Genomic DNA, 18,916 nt, shown 5'->3' with positions numbered 1-18,916 from the left:
CTGACCCCTCTCTCCTTGCTATCTTGGCTCTCTTGGCATTTCATCTGGTCTTTGCTCTCATCCCCACCTTTGGCATTCGTGGCTCAGTCACTCCCACTCCTATGCAGAAAGGAAAGAATTGTCTCCTCCTGCCTCTCCCTCTAAGTGCCCTTACGATTCTGACTAACCCGGAAATAGCTTCGGAGATGACTGAGATCAAGTTATGGCTCACAAATATAATCAAGCTGTTTCCAAATTTCCAAATGGCATCAGAAGTGCTGAGATCACCATGAAGATGCATCCTCTCTTTGTCGGAGGGGACTGAAGCAAGCTCTGGCTGTCGTATCTCATTTTTTGGCATCACACAAGTAAGCGTCTCGGTACTGCTGGAAAGAAAACAAGTCAGAGATGCCATGATGGCTCTCACAACCCAAATCTCACTAACACACAATATTTTAAAATGTTAAATAAACAAACAAAATATCTTGCAACATAATCTCTGTTCTAGTGCTAAATAACTGTTTTAAATACGTAAAACTAAAAAAAAACAAAATAAATACGTAAAACTCCACATAAAAGCCCTTAAGTGTAAAATGCTGCTAAAGAAATACTAAGTGAGATGATCATTTTTAAGATTCATTGACCTACCATATAGGTTACCTGAACCTCAAAACTAACTCAGCTTCTGAGGAGGTGGGAGTTCAGGATGGAAGTTAACAGAATGGACACTTGCCCACTCAGCCAGGCAGATGCTCCAGAACACATGTTTCCTTCAGATTTGGCTATTTCTTTGGTGTGGGGGAAGAGCTGTACGACTTCACTGGCATTTCCATATCAGAGAGGAATTCTAAGAGAAAGTATCATATTTGAGCAGCTTGAGGGGACTGTTCTATAAGCAGTTTCAGGCAAGTTATTTGTCTCTTTGAGGTCCAGATGCTCGTTTGCACAAAGGGTATAAAAATGAATGCCTGTGTTCGTTAGAAAACAGGTCTGGCTATTGTAACAAAAGTCAAAATAATTGCGACTTAAGAGAGGCAGGATTTTCCTTTCTCATGATACGGTCTGAACACAGCCAGTCCAGAGCTGAGAGGCCAGCTCTCCAGTTTGGGACCAGGCTCCTCGGATCCTGTTTTGCATCTTCCACACTCATCTTTCACCTCAGGGCTAAACTGTCTGTTCCCAACTCTTGCCTCCACATTCTGGCCAGTGAAAAAAGGAGAAAGGGAAGGGCGAGGGCACAATCTTTCTCCCTTTTGGGGCATGAACTGCAAGTCGGGTACCTCTTTCAGCTCGCATCCCATTGGCTAGCACATGGTCATGTGGTCACAGCAATCTGTACCACAAAGTACAGGACCGAGCCTTGGGCAGGGATGCCACGTGCCCAGCTACAGTGCAGGACTTGTCTTGCTAACGAAGAAAAAGGGCACACAGACTCAAGGGCAGCTAGCAACCATCCTTAGAGCTTCCTGTGATCTTCTGCTAAAATAAAATAGGTGGAATGTTTGACACAAAGCCGAGGTTCAATTGGTAGTAATGCGGGTGGCTTTTTTTTTTAATAATAAGCAAAAATTTAAATCAGTCTATTTGATTTCATTCTAGATATAGAGACAAAAGACAAAGGTATGTGTGACTTCGCACAGAGGCTCGCAAATGTGGGTCTGATTAAGAATGACTGAAGTTTGGAGATAAAGGGACAGGCACTGCACTGGCCTCCTGGCCCTGCTGGGTTTTAGATAGTGAAGGCTTCTCGGTGGCCTCTGCCCTGTCCAGTCCCCCAACCAATCCTGATCAGATTATCACTGGTGGCCTTTCGGTTCTCTATGCACAATTTGGTGTGTGTTGGGGGAGTCCAATGCCCAACTCATTTCTTCAATTCTGGCATGCATCTGGGCTTCTGGGGAATTTCTTCCCCTACTCCATTGGTTCAAACACAACTCATAAATGAGCTGACCCAAAACATTACACAAAGGAATGTTACCCACGTCCCTTGTACACACTGCCGTGCTGCTATCATTACCTTTCATGCAAGGATTCTTTTTCTTTCAAGTTCTAAGAACAGAACAGATAGAAAAAAGAAGATGATTGGAAGCCAAGACAGTAGGAAACTATGCCAAAGAAAGATATATCCAGAATAGAAACAAGACAATAAGCATACATATGGCAGTGGGACTCTACAGTAGAGAGGGGTCACATGGTAGCGCTCCATCAACCCAGATCACAATATAGGAAGGCATAAGACACGTCCTACCATGTTGGAAGGGAGAATTGATAGCAGTGGTATGGGAGGAGGGTGATTTATGCATCATCCCACGCTCAGATGATTCTTACATTCAGCAGGACACCCAAGAAGGACATACCCTGAGTGAAGTTACTTGCCCATTTGGCACAGTACTAAGTACTAAGATAGTATTTCACTGACAACTAGAAAAATTTCAAATTAAACTGTGGAGCAATCCCCCTGTGGGTGTGTAAAGGAATATTTTATGATAAGTGTCTTTGGGGCTTTCTCTGTCAAAAAATGAAATAGTCTGACCATTAGAACAAGAGTCAGGGGAGAAATTTCACATGGACTCTAATGAAAAAATAAGAATTCAGTTCAATGTGAGAGATTCAAAGGGTCTAAGTGGCCATCAGAACACTGTGGGGGGGCAGCCCGGGTGGCTCAGCGGTTTAGCGCCTGCCATCAGCCCAGGGCGTGATCCTGGAGACCCGGGATCGAGTCCCACGTTGGGCTCCCTGCATGGAGCCTGCTTCTCTCTGGCTGCCTCTCTTTCTCTCTGCCTCTCTCTCTCTCTCTCTCTCTCTCTCTCTGTTTCTCATGAATAAATAAAATAAAAAAAAAGAACACTGTGTGGTTTTTTTTTTTTTTAAGTTTTATTGAGAGAGAGAGTGTGTGTGAGTGTCCACGTGAGGGAAAGGGCAGATTGAGAGAGAGAGAGAGAATCCTCAAGCAGATTTCACACTGAGTGCAAAGTCTGACATGGGGCTCGATCTCACAACCCTGTGATCCCCACCTGAGCCGAAACCAGTTTCAACCAACTGAGCTGCTCCGGTGCCCCCGAAACACAGTGTTTTATAGTTGAGAGGGCTACAGATTGCTTAGCCCATGTGCTCAGACAGTGGTAGAACCACAACCTAAGTGCTGGAGGCTCCTGGTCCAGTGAGCCTTGTCTGGAACTTTCTGACATCAAAAGAATCTCTTATTCTATTTAAAAAAAAAAAAATCTCTTGTGGGAAATCGTTAATATGTTCTTAAACTGATCTTATCAAAAAGGATGAGACCTGAGATGGTGAAACAAATTCTAAGTGTATAAACAATGTCATCCAACTGTTGTATAACGACCACATTCCAGAGGAGTTTTCAGAGTGACAAATGACTTCAGGCAAACATTTGGTTCTGGCGGCACATTTTGTAAGTGGCTTTAGAGGAAACGTGGAGCTCAGAAGAATGCAGAAGGGACTGGTGATCTAAATAGGCCGGGAATGAGGAGAATCCTGTGTTAAATGAGTGGAACAGAGACTAAGGTAATGTTTCTGAAATCCCTCTTCCTATCTGAGGGGACAGCAGGGACCACCTACACCTGGAGATGCTTCTCTTAAGTGAAGAGCTGCTCCATGTGACCCAAGCACAACGGCGGGGATCGGGGTGCATGTGTAGGAGAGTGACCAGTGACCATCCTGGCAGTAAGGAGAGAAGGTAGGAGCTGGCAGGCAGTGGGCCGTGGCAGGCAGCAGGTCGGGGGGAAGGCACACCAGGACTCAGAAGACTTGCGGCCCAGCCTAGAGCTGTCACTAGTTGTCCTAGTTATGCCCCCTTGGGCAGGTTATGTCACCTCTTTGGCCGGGCTTCAGTCTCCTACACCATTAGAGGGGGTTTCACTTCATCTTTGCCCGCTCTAGAATGCTGCTTTCCAGGGTTCGCTACTCAAATGCCTCCAGCATGGTTTGTCAAACCTCCAACCTGAGGCAACGTGCCCCTCCCCCCGCCGGGGTACATGTGGCAGTGTCACAACCGGTTGTCACACAGTGGGAAGGTGCTACTGCTCTTGGCATCTGGTGGGTACAGGACAGGGATGCTATGAAACATCCCACAGTGCAAGGACAGCTGCCCGCAACAGAGAACTGTACAGCCCCAAACGTCAGTAGCGCTGAGCTTGAAAACCACTAACCGAAAGGACAATATAATGACAAACCCATTTCAGCCAATTGTCATGCTGCCGGATGCGGTTTTTTTTAAGAGAATCTGAAAATGTGGATTTTTATGTAAAAGTATTCCCAACTGAAGATATTGCAACACTTTTTTTTTTTAATATATAGAAAATACTCAGGGAGCCAAATAAAATGGGCCCTTAGGACCAATCCTGTCTGCAAGCTAACAGTTTCTGAAATCTTATTTAGCCACATACTGTCCAAGTCATTAGTGTAGTTTAACTGAAAGTATGGATTTTTTTTTTCATCTGTACCCAGATATGTGAGCCAGAGTGAAGCAGGTCACGGTTAATCCATGTGTGGGCTCATACAGCCTGTGTGTGATGTAGTGGGAAAAAACTCTACACGAAGTGTCCAGAGACATTTCCACTTACCATCTGGGTAACTGTGGGGTCCGAATCATTACATTCTCTGCCTCTCCCAGAAAAGCCCTGTGAGCCCACGGCGGTCGGTGCTTCCTGGGGCCACTGTGAGAAGCCCCAGGAATGGGGCCACGGGCACTGAAAGTGCAGCCACGTTTTCTTTGTGTGTTGCTTGGGAGCTAGGGCCAGGGGAGACCAAGCTGCAGGGCCAAGCGGGGGCTGCAGGCCGCACGACGCTTCCCGGCCTGCCTCCTGAAGGGCATCTTGTTTGCTTCCAGGTTTTTACAATTATGAATCGAGTTGATGCAAACGTCCATGTGCAGGCTTCTGTGTGGACATAAGTTTTTTAGTTCCTGCGGATAAATACCAAGGAGCACAACTGCTGGACTGTCTGGTAAGAGTATGCTTAACTTTGTAAGAAATCACTAAATTTCCAACCTGCATCATTTTTGCATTCCCACCAACAATGAATGCTGCTCCACATCCTTGTCAGCATTTGATATTGTCAGTGTTACAGATTTTGGCTATTTTAAAAAATGTGTAGTGGAATCTCCTAGTTGTGCATTCCTCTGAAAACATGAGGTAGAGCATCTTCCCATCTGCTTATTTCCATCAATATACCTTCTTTGGTGATGTGTCTGTTAAGGTCTTCTTTTTTTTTTTTTAAAGATTTTATTTATTTATTCATAGAGAGAGAGAGAGAGGCAGAGACACAGGCAGAGAGAGAAGCAGGCATCATACAGAGAGCCTGACGTGGGACTTGATCCAGGGTCTCCGGGATCACGCCCTGGGCTGCAGGCGGCGCTAAACTGCTGCACCACCAGGGCTGCCCTGTTAAGGTCTTTAGACCATTGTTTAATTGGGCTGTTTTCTTATTGAGTTTTAAGTGTTCTTTATATATTTTGGATAGTGGTCCTTTATTCAATATGTCCCTTGCATATATTTTCTCCCAGTCTGTGGCTAGTCTTCTCAGTCCCTTAACATTGTCTTTCACAGAGCAGAAATTTTTTATTTTAATGAAATCCACTTATCAACTATTTCTTTTTTGGATCATGCCTTTGATGTTTTATCTAAAAAGCCATCATGAAATCCAAGTGTACCTAGATTTTTCTCCTATGCTATCTCCTAAGAGTTTTATAGTTTTGCATTTTTACATTTAGTTAATTTTGAATTAAGTTTTGGGAGTAAAGCCTGTGTCTAGACACTTTCTTTTTTGCATATGTATATCCAGTTGTGTCAGCATCATTTGATGAAAAAACTATCTTTTTTCAATTTTATTGCCTTTGCTCCTTTGTGAAAGATCAGTTGACTGTATTTATGAGGGTCCATTTCTGGGGTTTTTATCTGTTCCATTGATCCATTTATCTATTCTTTCATCAATACCGCACTGTCTTGTTACTGTAGCTTTCCTATGAGTCTCGAAGTTGGTAGTGTAGTGTTCTATCTGTCTATGTTTTTCTCTTTCAATATTGAGTTGGCTACTCTGGAGTTTTTGCTTCTCCATATAAACTTTAGAATTATCCATTTCTATAAAATAACCTACTGAGATTTTAATTGGGATTGTATTGAATCTATAGATCAAGTTGGGAAGAATAGACATCTTGACAATATTGAGTCCTTTCCATGACATGAAATATCTCTATTTATTTAATAGTTTGACTATTCAGTTTTACGGTTTTCCTATCACATAGATCTTTTATTTGTTAGATTTATAACCTACTTATTTCATTTTGAGAGGGTGCTGATGTAAATAGTATTTTTATTTTTTAAAAGATTTTATTTATGTATTTTTGTGAGAGAGAGAGAGAGAGGAGAGAGAGAACGAGCACAAGCTGGGGGGAGGGACAGAGGGAGAAGTAGACTCTTCGCTGAGCAAGGAGTCCAATGCGATATGGGACTTGATCCCAGGACCCCAAGATCCTGACCTGAAGGCAGATGCTTAGCCAACTAAACCACCCAGGCATCCAGTATTGTGTTTTTAATTTCAAATTCCACTTGTTCATTACTGGTATATAGTAAAGCAATTTATTTTTGTATATTAAAATTGCATCCTATGACCTTGCAGTAATTGCTAATTAGTTTCAAGAGGTTTTTTGGAGATTCTTCCAGATTTTCTATGTAGAAAATTTGTCTAGTGTTTTTTCTGAATCTACTGATGTGATCAATGATGATATCATCAATAGCATGTAATATGAGGATTAAACTACTTGATTTTTGAATGTTGAATCAGTCTTGCATGTTTGGGATAAATCACACTTGGTCATTGTGTTTCTTTCTAAACTTTTTTTGGTTTAATTTGTGAATATTTTGTTGAGGATTTTGCATCTATGTTTATGAGAGATATTGATCTTGTAATGGCTTGATTTGGTTTTGGTATTAGGGTAGCACTGGTCTCCTAGAATGAATTAGAAAGTATTTCTTGTGCTTCTATCCTCTGAAAGAGATTGCAGAGAACTGGTATAATTTCTTTCTTAAATGTTTGGTAGAACTCACCATGAACCCATCTGGACCTGGTGCTGTTTATTTCGGAAAGTTATTATTTATTTAATTCCTAACTAAATATTGGCCTATTCAGATTGTCCATTTCTTCTTGTGTCAGTTTGGACAAATTGTGTCTTTCAGGGAATTGGTCCATTTCATCCATATTATCAACTTTGTGGACATAGAGTTGTTCTTCGTTTTCTTTAGCATCCTTTCAATATCCACAGGATCTATAGTCATGACCCCTTTTACATTTATGATACTAGTCATTTGTGTCCTCTCTTTTTCTTGGTTAGCATGAATAGAAGTTTATTATTTTACTCATCTTTTCAAAGAATCAGCTTTTAATTTCACTGATATTCACTATTGATTTTGTATTTTCAATTTCATTATTTTCTCCTCTAATTCTTATTTATTTTCTTCTGCTTACTTTGGATTTAACTTGCTCTTCTTTTTCTAGTTTCCTATGGTAGCCATTTAGACTATTGATTTTTATGTCTTTCTTCTATCTTAATATATGTATTAATGTTATAAATTTCACTCTAAGCATAACCTTTGTTGCAGCTCACAGATTTTGTTGTATTTACTTTCTAATTCTTAGTGGTTCCATGAATAAGTTTGACCTTAAGAAATTTAATGAATTTGGTGAATGAATCCTGGGGTAATAAACCTTGTGGATGAGTGAAGTTTTGCAGAAAGTAGGTGTCACTTTCCATGAGTAAAGGAATAAAGAAGGGCTTTATATTTAGGAGAGAAAAGTAAAACTGGGGTCAAGACATAAGGTTAGGAACTGGGGTGGCTATTGTATATTGCCTGTAAAGACTTAGTTTGGGGGATTTTTTTGACTATGGAAATATTAGGTGGATGATCAAACAATTAAAACAAATAATTAAAAACAGAACTATCATCAAAACCCAGCAATCTTGCTTCTTGTTTTTATTCAAAGAATTGGAATCAGGATTTCAAAGACATGCTTTGCACTCTTATGTTCACTGTGGCATTATTCACAATGGCCAAAATATGGAAACTACCTGAATATCCATCAATAGGTGAATGGGTAAAGAAAATGTGGTATACACATACAATAGAATATGATTCAGCCTTAAAAAAAGAAGGAAGTCCTACCATTTGTAACAACATGGATAGACCTGGAGGACATTGCACCAAGTAAGTCAGACAATTGAAGACGAATACTGTATAATCTCACTACATGTAAAACCTAAAATAGTCAAACTCATAGAAACAGAGGTACAGTGGTGACTGCCAGAGGCTGGGACTGAGGGGATATGGGGAAGTGATAACTAAAGGTTACAAAGTTTCAATTATGTAAGATAAATAAGTTCTAGAGATCTATTATACAGTAGCAGATGATTATATAACAAAGATATTATTATTATTATTATTATTACGATATCAGTATTATCACAAAGTAGGTGGGATGCCCTGGGCAATGATGAGTATGTCTATGACCTTGATGGTAGTGATGGTAGTGTACATTTACATCGAGACTCTTTGAGTTGTATACATTAAATATGTATATAGCCTTTCACATGTCAATTATACCTCAACAAAAAAGAAAGAGAGAGAAAAAAAGATAGAAATGAGAGAGCGATGAAGAGAAGTGAGGCCCCTGTTCATCTTTTCTTCTATGGAATCCTTTGAAAAGGTGGCAGTGACAGATCAAAGAGAAGGGAGGAGAACTATATAGATCTCAGGTGAGTAGCAATCAGGGATGATTCAGAAACAAATATAAACTAAAAAATCTCTTCTGTTTACTAAATATACCATAGAGAGATAACTTTTAATGGGAAGAAAAATCTGATTCTTGGGTCATTTATGGAAAGGACACTGCTGCCTTCATAATACAATCATCTATTTTCTTTTTGTATTGTAGGAGGATCCATTCCATTACAGCTATATTATATTTCTTTCTAAACATAGATATGAACCATCAGCAAGTAAGGGATGCTCAGTGATTCTTTAATCACAGCATATTGCAGAATTACTTCCTTTTCCTAATTTCTGTTTCTATGAATAATTTACAGAGTTGTGCAACACACAGATGACACATGGAAATCAGAATCATTGTTTCTACATAGACCACATTGTTTCTTGCCTGTAAATTGTCTCCAACTGGCTTTGAAAAGAACATTGCTTCACACTGCTTTCAACCAAGGGAAGCTACCTGAGAGCATTTACACTGAATATTCAGTAGAGTCTATTTCTGTGCTTTTTCATCATGCCATTCAGATGGACTTTATCAGTCAGTGTTTCTTCAAGAAAGGGTGCTGGAGAGTTTAGAATTCTTGCAATGAAAAGATAGAAGAAGAAAAATACAAAAACCAAATGTTTAGAAGAAATCTGGGGCATCCTAAAAGTCACCGTAATTAAAACACAGCAGTTTGTAATTATTCTGAAGGGGAAAAAACAGTAAGAAAGGCTCAAAAATACTAATGTGGTTACCCAAGGTCCTGCCACATTAATTCAAATTGACTTAGATATGATATCCTCAGATGGGCTGAAAACTAGTTGGAAGGCTTAAAACAAAAGAAAAGCAATATAATGAGGTGGAAAAAACAGTGGGTTTGGAGTCACTGGAGTATGGTTGGTTCTGCCATTGACTAACCGACTGACCTTTGGCAATTCATGGAACTTCTTTGTGACTCAAATTTTGAAACTGCAAAACAGGATACTACCACTTAACCTTGGGTTTAAAGAATGTGTGTGAAGGTTATTTTCTATTTTCAAACGTTGCTCTCCACACCCTTCTATCCCGTCTTTCCATCCATCCAGGACAACCTCCTGCCTCACTTCTTCACCAGCCACCTGCTTCATCTTCATGTGTGTATTCAAATTCTTCCTTAGCATAAGCCTCCAAATTAACAGTTTTAAAAATATTTCCTAAAGCCAGCATTCAGTGTCATTTAAGAAACAACCCATGAGGAAACAAAACAAAACAAAAAAACAACCCATGAATATATTTATGTTCAGTGTTTCTTCAAATTATACTTCAAGTTAAGAAAAAAAAATGATTCCTCTCATTATTCCTTGCTGTTAATTTACCATTCACAACTCCTTGGCTCCTACCATTAGCTAAACTTAATTTGCTGTTCAAATTCTTGTTATATGGGGAGAGGTTAACATAAAGGGGCTTATTGAAGTGTTGCTTTGATAAAATCAGAGTCCTCTCTGTCATGGTCGAGAGATGTTCTCCTAGTGCTCAGGAATAATGATTGTAATTGTGTTTCAGTAGAAGTTCTCAAACTTTATCATGTGTTAGAGTCATCTGGAAAATAAGTTAAAAATGAAAATTATTGAAGCCTCTTCAGAAGATTCAGACTTGGAACATTTAGGTAGAGAACCAGGCATTTGCATTGTTAACAAATATCCCTGGTGATTTTGATGCAGGCGATCCACCGACTACTCCTCCAAAAGGGCTACTAGAGATTATGTAGGCAATTCCAAGAGCAGTTGGGAGTTTTAAATCCTTGTGGCTTAAAAAAGAATATTTTCTAAAGAAAAATATTTGCAGAAGGAAGGATTTTTTTTTATATTAAAAAATGTGGTGTCTATCATCAGAGCACAGACTGGAGTTTGGATGGTATTTGTTCATGTAATTCCTATGTGTCTCGAGAAGTTAATTAGTTTTACTTTCATAATATGTAGCGTAACACCATTATCCATTCCAAGCAGGTATCATAGGGATGAAATGCATGTAAAATGAAAACACCTTAGTTGTAAAAAGTACAATAGTATTAAGTATTGATAATTTCAAGAGCTAGATTGTTCAACTAAATGAAGAAAAGCTAAGCCCAGGTTTTCCACTAATTAGTGTTTTCACCTACATAAAGTACAAAGGGTATGTTTGTCAGCACCCAGGGTCAAACCTAGGCCAGAGACAGGCTCAGATGCAACTAAGAAACATCTATGTGATTGCTTAGCAGTTTTCTGGCATTCACAGTAATTTAATAGAACCTGTGCTTGACTTAGTACAAAGAATTACCAAAACAATGTAATACAACGTATAAATACAATTTAATGGCATTTTTTTTCTTATTGCACTAATTCATTTCAGACAACTTCAGTCCATCCTTCAAAAGAAAGAAAAGTTACCAATTATAGACTAGCTGGAAATGAATTCAATGCGATTTTCAGATGATCTGGGAGCCATTTTTTATTCTGTGCGAGATAGTGGCAGAGAGACCACAACAGCACTGATTATAAAAATTTATTCTGTTTGGATTTGGGAATTTAGTGAAAGATCAACTGAAAAATGTGGTGGCTTTTATCTTTCTCTCTCTGCCTCTACCCCTTCAAATGTACATATATATATATATATGCATGTCTGTACCATTCACATAGACCAAAAGCCTGACAACGCATGCCATATACACCCACTATGTGTGTGTGTGTCTACCTGCCATTTTAAGATGAACATATATTTTTTGGCAAGAGAATAAGTTTTTAGTACAATTTTTCAACTTTGAACGCTTAAACACAACCCTGGGAAGTACTTGTATAGCAATCTCGAGGCAAAGGTTTTATCCTCACCATGTCAGTATCCCTGGTATCTTGTGTAGTGCCTACAAACATCAGACACTGGATCAATATTAATAATTGTTGATGCTGATGTGATCTTCTTTGGAAAAACAAGACCCCAGGTAGGGCTTGGTAAGATACTCAGGGAAGTTATAGGGTAAACAGGCCAGATTTTCTCCTGAGGTGTGTTTTATCTTGTCTATTTACATTAAGATAACCAGGTTATGTGGCAACAATAGAAAGCTCCCAGAATTCAGTGACTTGCACAAAAAAAGGTTTAGTTCTCATTCAGTTAAGATCATTTGTGGATGTAGGAGACCCTTCAAGCCAACTCTCCTTCATGTGGCAGCTCTGTGATGTAGATCCACAATCTCAATACTAGGTCTCTGGCCCTGCCACTCAGCATGGGAAGACAGCGTTGGGTGGGCGGCAGGAGTTCAACGTTTTGGCCTGGACCTGGTGCACATCACCTCTGTGAAGCCTATGATGAAGCCCGTTAGCACCGTAGCGCTGCTCCAACTCACTCCCGTGCTTTAGGGAAATGTATTGTAGCCTATGTCCCAGAAACAGAGGAGAATTGGGTAGAATAAGAGCAGAAGTCTCTACCATACAGTTTATATGGTTTCCAAGGAAATATGTAACAGAGAAATAGGCTTTTTTGAAGAGGTGAGAAACATAAAGAAAAATAAATTGAAGAAACTCCTTACTCATAAATGAATAACTGATTTTAGATGATGATTATTAAGAACTTCACAATTTGAATGAATTTTTTAATCTAACTAAAGCCAACTTTAAGCTTAATGTGAGTTTGTTATAAAACAACAAAGTACAAAAATGCCATGTATCTGGGGCTCCTGGGTGGCTCAGTGGTTGAGCATCTGCCTTCGGCCCAGGGTGTGACCCCGGGGTCCTGAGATCAAGTCCCGCATCAGGCTCCCTGCAGAGGGCCTGCTTCTCACTCTGCCTATGTCTCTGCCTCTCTCGTGGGAAAAAAAAAAAAAAAAAAAAGCCATCTATTTAACACTTTAAAGCAATCTCTTTTCTGTTTATAATTAAATTAAAAAATGGAAATAATAGTAGAACCTGGGAAGATGGAAGGCCCAAAGGGGAGCTGACAAAATGCTATTCTGAGTTAAGTTTTCATTCGTTCACTGAATATATGGTCTACAATCATGGAGACTTCGATTAAAGCAATTTTCCCTCCCTTTGATGCTATACATTTTTTTCCTTAAGGAATTCCTAGAAAAAAATGTTATAACATAATGTAATTATGATTTAAATTCACGTTAGATCAAAGCTTGAAGTTTTGTACCAGTGTACTTTCTGGTCATCCCAGAGTTTCTATAAAATGGTGGCCCTAATTGAGCTGATTCTCTGAGAGTTCTCTAGAATAGTTTTCTCTGGGAACTTTTACCAACACCAGAACCTCCATGGATTAAAAAGTGGACTGATCCCAAGCCTGACACATAAAGCTGACACAAATAATTTAGAATTAAATTGTTAACATAATTTATGACAGTTTCCTCCTTAGTCACAGAAGTGTGATCAAACTTAACTGGTCCAGCTATTGGAGGTGGCTACAGATTTTTGAATGAGAAGAAGAAATCGAATGAATTTATAAGAAATGGAAGCCTAGCTTAATTTTAACTTTTTTTTTTGTGAAAGCACCTTTAATATTAAAATTAATCTTCTTGTGTGATTATCATTTAGGATAGTTTAAAATACTGTCTGCCATGGGAGAGCTCAAATGCAATACTTTCTGTATGTGCTGGACTAGGTCAAGTCTGAATTCCCCTCCAGACCTAGGATTTGATGTGTAGACAGAGTGTGCAATTTTGCAATCTGCCAAGCCAGAAGAGGATTTAATATTACATTCAAAACTGTACTCAAATTGTCAAAAAATGTTCAATAAAATAACATTGCAAATCATACTCAGTCAAACTAGCTGGCAAAGGTAGCATGACAAAATTGAGAAATAAAGCATATGGGATGTAGTGTTATTTACATGTTTTTAGGGCTTACGCTCTGGGTGGCTCGCTATTTACAAGACAGCAGTTTCCACCCTTCCCCTCTGCTTTAGGTTTGAGACAAGGCCAAGTTCTCCATCTGACTTCATATGACTGTGGTCTAGTTCAGATTAGTATTTGTCACCACTCTTCACAGTAGAAGGAATGCAGCAGACTGGGCAAAGAAGAGGAGGAGGGGGGCTGAGATTAAGAGACTCACTCTGTTGAAGGTTAACATACCTGAGACATTCACAACAGTGAATTCTAGAGGCTGCATGGCAGTCAGATGTTCACAGTTAAATTTCAGAGAAAGAGTTGAAGGAAAGAGCATTTTAGGATTCTCAAAATATTTGCTACCACCAGAAGAAAAAGTCGTTCAGTAAAGCATTATTATGCTCCCTCCCTGAAGATGTTTTGCAGAATTCTAAGCTGCTTAGAAGCTAATGAGACATCTGGCTGAAAGATGGCAGATCATAAATACTTTTTAAATAAACTGAGACATGGTTTCTCAGAAGAGAAAAACTACCATTCAGAACAAATGAAGCAATATGACACAGATATTTCTAAAAGCTAAAAATTGACATCCTATCAATATGAAAAAAAATAACAATATGAATATAACACAAGTATTTCTAAAAGCTAAAATGACCTATCACTATGAAAAATATTAGCAAAAATATTTTAAAAATTTTTTTAAAAATGAGAAATTTTAGAGTGAAGATCATGTAAACACACAGCACTTTTTTTTTAAAAGATTTTACATATTTATTCATGAAAGACACAGAGAGAGAGGCAGAAACATAGGCAGAGGGAGAAGTAGGTTCCCTATAGGGAGCCTGATGGTGAACTGGATCCCAGAACCCCGGATCACACACTGAGCCGAAGGCAGAAGCTCAACCACTGAGTCACACAGGTGCCCAAGTGCTTTTTTTCCTTTACAAATACAGAATATAAACTCTTAATTATGGGCCAGGCATTGTTTTAATGGCTTTACATGTATTAATCTTCTAACAACCTTATCGAGTTCTACTGTGTTTCTAAAATGGAGGAAACTGAGGCATGGTAAGGTTAAATATTAAGCTGGCAAATGATGAATGTGAGACTTAAATGTTAAGCTGGCAAATGATGAATGTGAGATAGCCTGGCTCCATCCTGAATAAACTGCGACAAATCATATAAGAGAACAACACACATCTTCTCTCAGTGAAGTTTTGCAATGAGGGCAGTATTGAATATTTCCAAATTACTAAATATGTGATATAATTTCTGATATTAATATTACTGGTGGGCTATATCAATTTCAATTAATAGGTAAGATTTGAGGAAAGGAACTTGTCATCCTTGGCTCTCTGTTGTGATCTATGACTAAGATTTAGAACAGAATTACATTACATTATACAGCCATTTCTACTTTTCTATGCTGAAAATGTAAGGTTATAATAATGCTCACCATGCTATTAAGTTATTGATTTGGACTGGTGATTTCCCTTGAGAACTGATTAGAACTTGAGAGAAGATGAGTTTTTTGGAAGAACCTTTATTGCTACATTTATGTGAGCTAATCTTGTAATAGTTGATTTCCTGATTTTATATTCCAGTCAGGCTTTCTTATCAGTTAGCTAATGTTACTGTATTAATGTTACTACATCAGAGTATTAAGCAGTATTGATGTGCTTGAGCTGTGGAACATGTCTTTTCCCACCAGGTAAACAATAGCAATTAAATGGAATTTGGCTTAAAAGGGAAATGATTTTCCCACCACTATGCCCTATCAGCATAAACTCGGGACACTCCAAGAAGCCACAGGGTTTAGAGCAGGCTTTGGTGATACACCACTCAGCATAATCTGGTTGCCAAGAGACTGTGCCTCAAGCTTGTACTAAGAAAGATCATCAGCATCCTTTCAAGGGAGATACATTACTAAAGTGAATCCAAACAGATTGAGTGGCTAGATTACATAAAATAGGCGAATGTGGCTGGCAAAAGGCAAGCTCTCCCCTTTGGAAAAGCATGGCTTTGGCATCGGGCGGTCCAGGGTTGGAACTCAGCTTCATGCTTTACAAGCTGTGATCACTGGTGAGTTGCTGAACCTCTGTCAGCTTTAGTTTCCTCTTCTTTAAAAGAACTGTTAAAAGCATTAAGTGGATGTAATATGTCTAGCACAATGCGTGACACGTAATAGGAGCTCAATAAATTATTTTTAAGTGAAAAGCTACTTCTCCACAAACTCAATGACTGGAAAAAGGGTATGAATAAAATATTTTTGAAAACTCATAACTAATTAAGACCTTTTTTTTTTTTTTTTTTGTTAATCTGAAACGCGTTTTGGAAGTCTGAATTCTTATTATTCAATTTTTGAATAATGACTAATTTGAATTATTCTAAATTAATTGAATAATGAGGCTTTTCAATGTGCTTAATTTAAAAAATTAAAGTCATTATGATCCTCATCACTCTCAAAAGCAAACCAAGACTGGGTCCATAGTAGTTCCTCAAATTTAGGAGATGAGTTTCTGATTTTTAGGGTAATTTTGGCCAAAGATCAGATAAACCCTTTTTATTTGCAGGCACAAAACTAGATGTTCCTAGCTCCAAGACTCATGCATTAGTCAGAATGGTTATTCAATAAGGTCTCTTGACTTTTACTTGTGATAAAATTAAATAACATATCAACAGCACAGATTCCCAGCCTTTTACTGGTGACATGCCTTTCCTTAGAGTGCTTCACATGCCTTTATACTGGTGACATGTGTACTCCCAATCTTAAAAAGGGTGGAAGGAAACAAATTTAACTATGTTAAAAATCAGGAGAAATAACCTGGTTATCACTTCTTCCCTGACAAGGGAATTTCTAGATTCATATTCTCCAATATGGTAGCTACCAGTCACAGGTGGCTATCTAAATCTAAATTTAAATTAATATAAAATAATTTAGTTTTCTCAGACACACTAGCCACATTCCAAGGGTTCGAGTCACATACACCAAGTAGCTACCATATTATACAATGCATATATAATATACAGTTTCCACCATCTCCGTAAGTTCTATCAGGAAACATTGCTAAATGATTGACAGTAAAGGTATCCAATTATAATTTGTCTTAGTCATTGAGCATGCTAAGATACAGGCTTCCTTTTATTTTCTCTTATTCTTTAAGAAGTTTGTAAAAATACTTACAATACAAAATGTAAGCCTGGAGACCATCTTGTGCCTTTACTCTCATCCGTGTTTTGACTTACTTCATGGGAATGGAATTGCTCCAAATTTGTTGTACTCCGTGTTCTAGATTTCATAAAGGAATGAAGCGTGGCCACCAGACAGTGATCTCAGTTTGTTGAAGCAAAGTTGATTGCCCAAGGGTTAACTGACACATTCCATCTCTCTAGTGTTTCTATTAGTCAATTGAATATATGCCAATTAGGATAGCTATTCAGAAAAGAACACGCTGAAACTGTTACCTAAGACAGGCAGTAGGCAACGAGATGGCTCTTTTCCTTCCTACTGCTCCTATTTGGAATCTCTTGGATTTTGCCATTTCCTTTCCCTCATGATACCAATCCCATCTTATTTAGGCTTCCTTCCTTGTTATTTGTCAGTGTGCACCACAATGGCATGATTGGCGGTACCACATGGAAGGAGAAAAAAGAAAATAAACTTTTCATGAGGGCTGAGGAGCCTGTCTCTCCTCTCTAGAAGACTAATCAAGGCTGAGAAAATGTTGGTTCTCTGTGCCTCAAACCAGGGCTTTTTTTCCATTACCCTGTACCTACATCCTATTAACTCTACACCTGAACTCAGTCAGAAAATGCACAGAATAGCCTGGAACTGCATATTCTTTTGTAGTATAGATAATTCTATATGAAAAGGTATATGATTACCTCAAGGGCTAGGGGGATTAAAGAGGTACCTTTTCTCCTTTCACTTTTCCCACCTCATGAATACAATTCCTGGATAGGGTTATATAAGAAATTATGGATTATTTATAATGTTGAATTCTGTCCCACAGTAAACCATCAAGAAGAGACACTCTGCTTTGCACGGTAAGTAATAGTAGAGAGGCAGGCAGGTCACGGCTGAAGCCAAATAGAAGAAAAGAGGGTGAAAAAGGAACCAGCTGGCTCCTAGAAGGTTACATACATACCCACTGGAGACTTGCAGCTCTCTTATCCATTCATTTACCAACTTTCTCCTTGTCTTCTCAGTCTTTTACCACCTGCACCGCATCTTATTAGCATCCCTGCCCCAATGACACAACCACAACCAACAACTTGATTCTATTCCTACTATGTTATGTTTTTAGCATTCAAAGTGAAATTATGAATGCATTTTTGCATAGAGACGTTGTTTTAATAAACTTAGGTCTTAGGAGACCAATGTGGAGAAGTGATTATTTGGGAGCAAGAATGGAAACAAGGGGTCACTTAGGAAACTATTTCAAAAGTCTAGGCAAGATATGATAAAGGCTTTGGTCAGGGAGGTAGTAGTGAAATGAATGGGAAAAAAGTAGATGGATTCAGGAGAAATCTTCAGGTAAAGCTGACAGGACTACTTTGAAGTAGGGAGTGAGGGGGGGGGGAAAGGGATAGGGGAGATGATAAATGATATTCCTTGGTGGAGATAGGGAATATGACAGAAGACAGAGAAAAGACCTCTGGGTGGTAGAGGAGGAGGGGTGGCGATGAAGAGCATTGGTTTTTACTATGTGAAGTACCACATCCAAGTGGAAATATTAAGTAGGCAGCCGAATATAGGGCTCTGGACTTCAGAGAACTGGGCCAAAGACTCAGATTTGGTGTTCGTTAGCATACAGACAGTATAAAAAGCCATGGAATCAGATGAGATCATGTAGACAGACTAAAACAAAGAGGGCACCAACCCTGTGAAGTTTAAGGTTTATCTAACATTGTGTTATGGGTTATATAAAATTTTTAGCCTTACCTGGTTGATGGGAGTATGTATCTCAAATTATAAGGAATAGGGAAAAAAAATACTTTTCTGTACAAAAGATTTCTTCAAGTGAGGAAGTGCCAGCATAGCAAAGGGTTTTATTAGGTAGATTACTATAACGCTCTGAAACAATTTCATTTATATAAAAGTGAACAAATCTTACTCTTTGATATCTGTAGCTAGCTGGTTATGTATCTTGTTTGCTTAGGAAAAACAGACCAGAGTTTTCTAAAAAGTCTGATTTGATATTTCTACCTAGTTTACTTAATTTTATTCAATTGCTACCAACATGCCAGTTTTTGATACAAAGTAGAAAAGTCTTTTTCCCTGCTTTCTGAGACAAGAAAATGTGTTGCTTACCTATAGCGATCTGAAAACTCATGAACATAAAT

At 38.7% G+C, this 18,916-nt stretch overlaps 1 protein-coding gene across 1 annotated transcript in view; it reads right to left on the bottom strand.

Moving 5' to 3' along the window:
- CCDC91 (coiled-coil domain containing 91) overlaps positions 1-18,916 on the bottom strand; it is a 364,665-nt gene that overhangs the window by 15,819 nt on the left and 329,930 nt on the right. The window contains exons 11-12 of the transcript XR_008663567.1: positions 4,563-4,877; positions 168-362 (exon numbers count right to left, since the gene is read on the bottom strand). The gene's annotated coding sequence lies outside the window, so the exon portion shown is untranslated. The remainder of the gene's footprint in view (positions 1-167; positions 363-4,562; positions 4,878-18,916) is intronic.

The sequence above is a fragment of the Nyctereutes procyonoides genome, unplaced genomic scaffold (genome assembly GCF_905146905.1).
Source record: "Nyctereutes procyonoides isolate TBG_1078 unplaced genomic scaffold, NYPRO_anot_genome, whole genome shotgun sequence".
In the NCBI taxonomy this organism is placed as follows: domain Eukaryota; kingdom Metazoa; phylum Chordata; class Mammalia; order Carnivora; family Canidae; genus Nyctereutes; species Nyctereutes procyonoides.
This window is presented reverse-complemented; position numbering and strand designations above follow the sequence as displayed.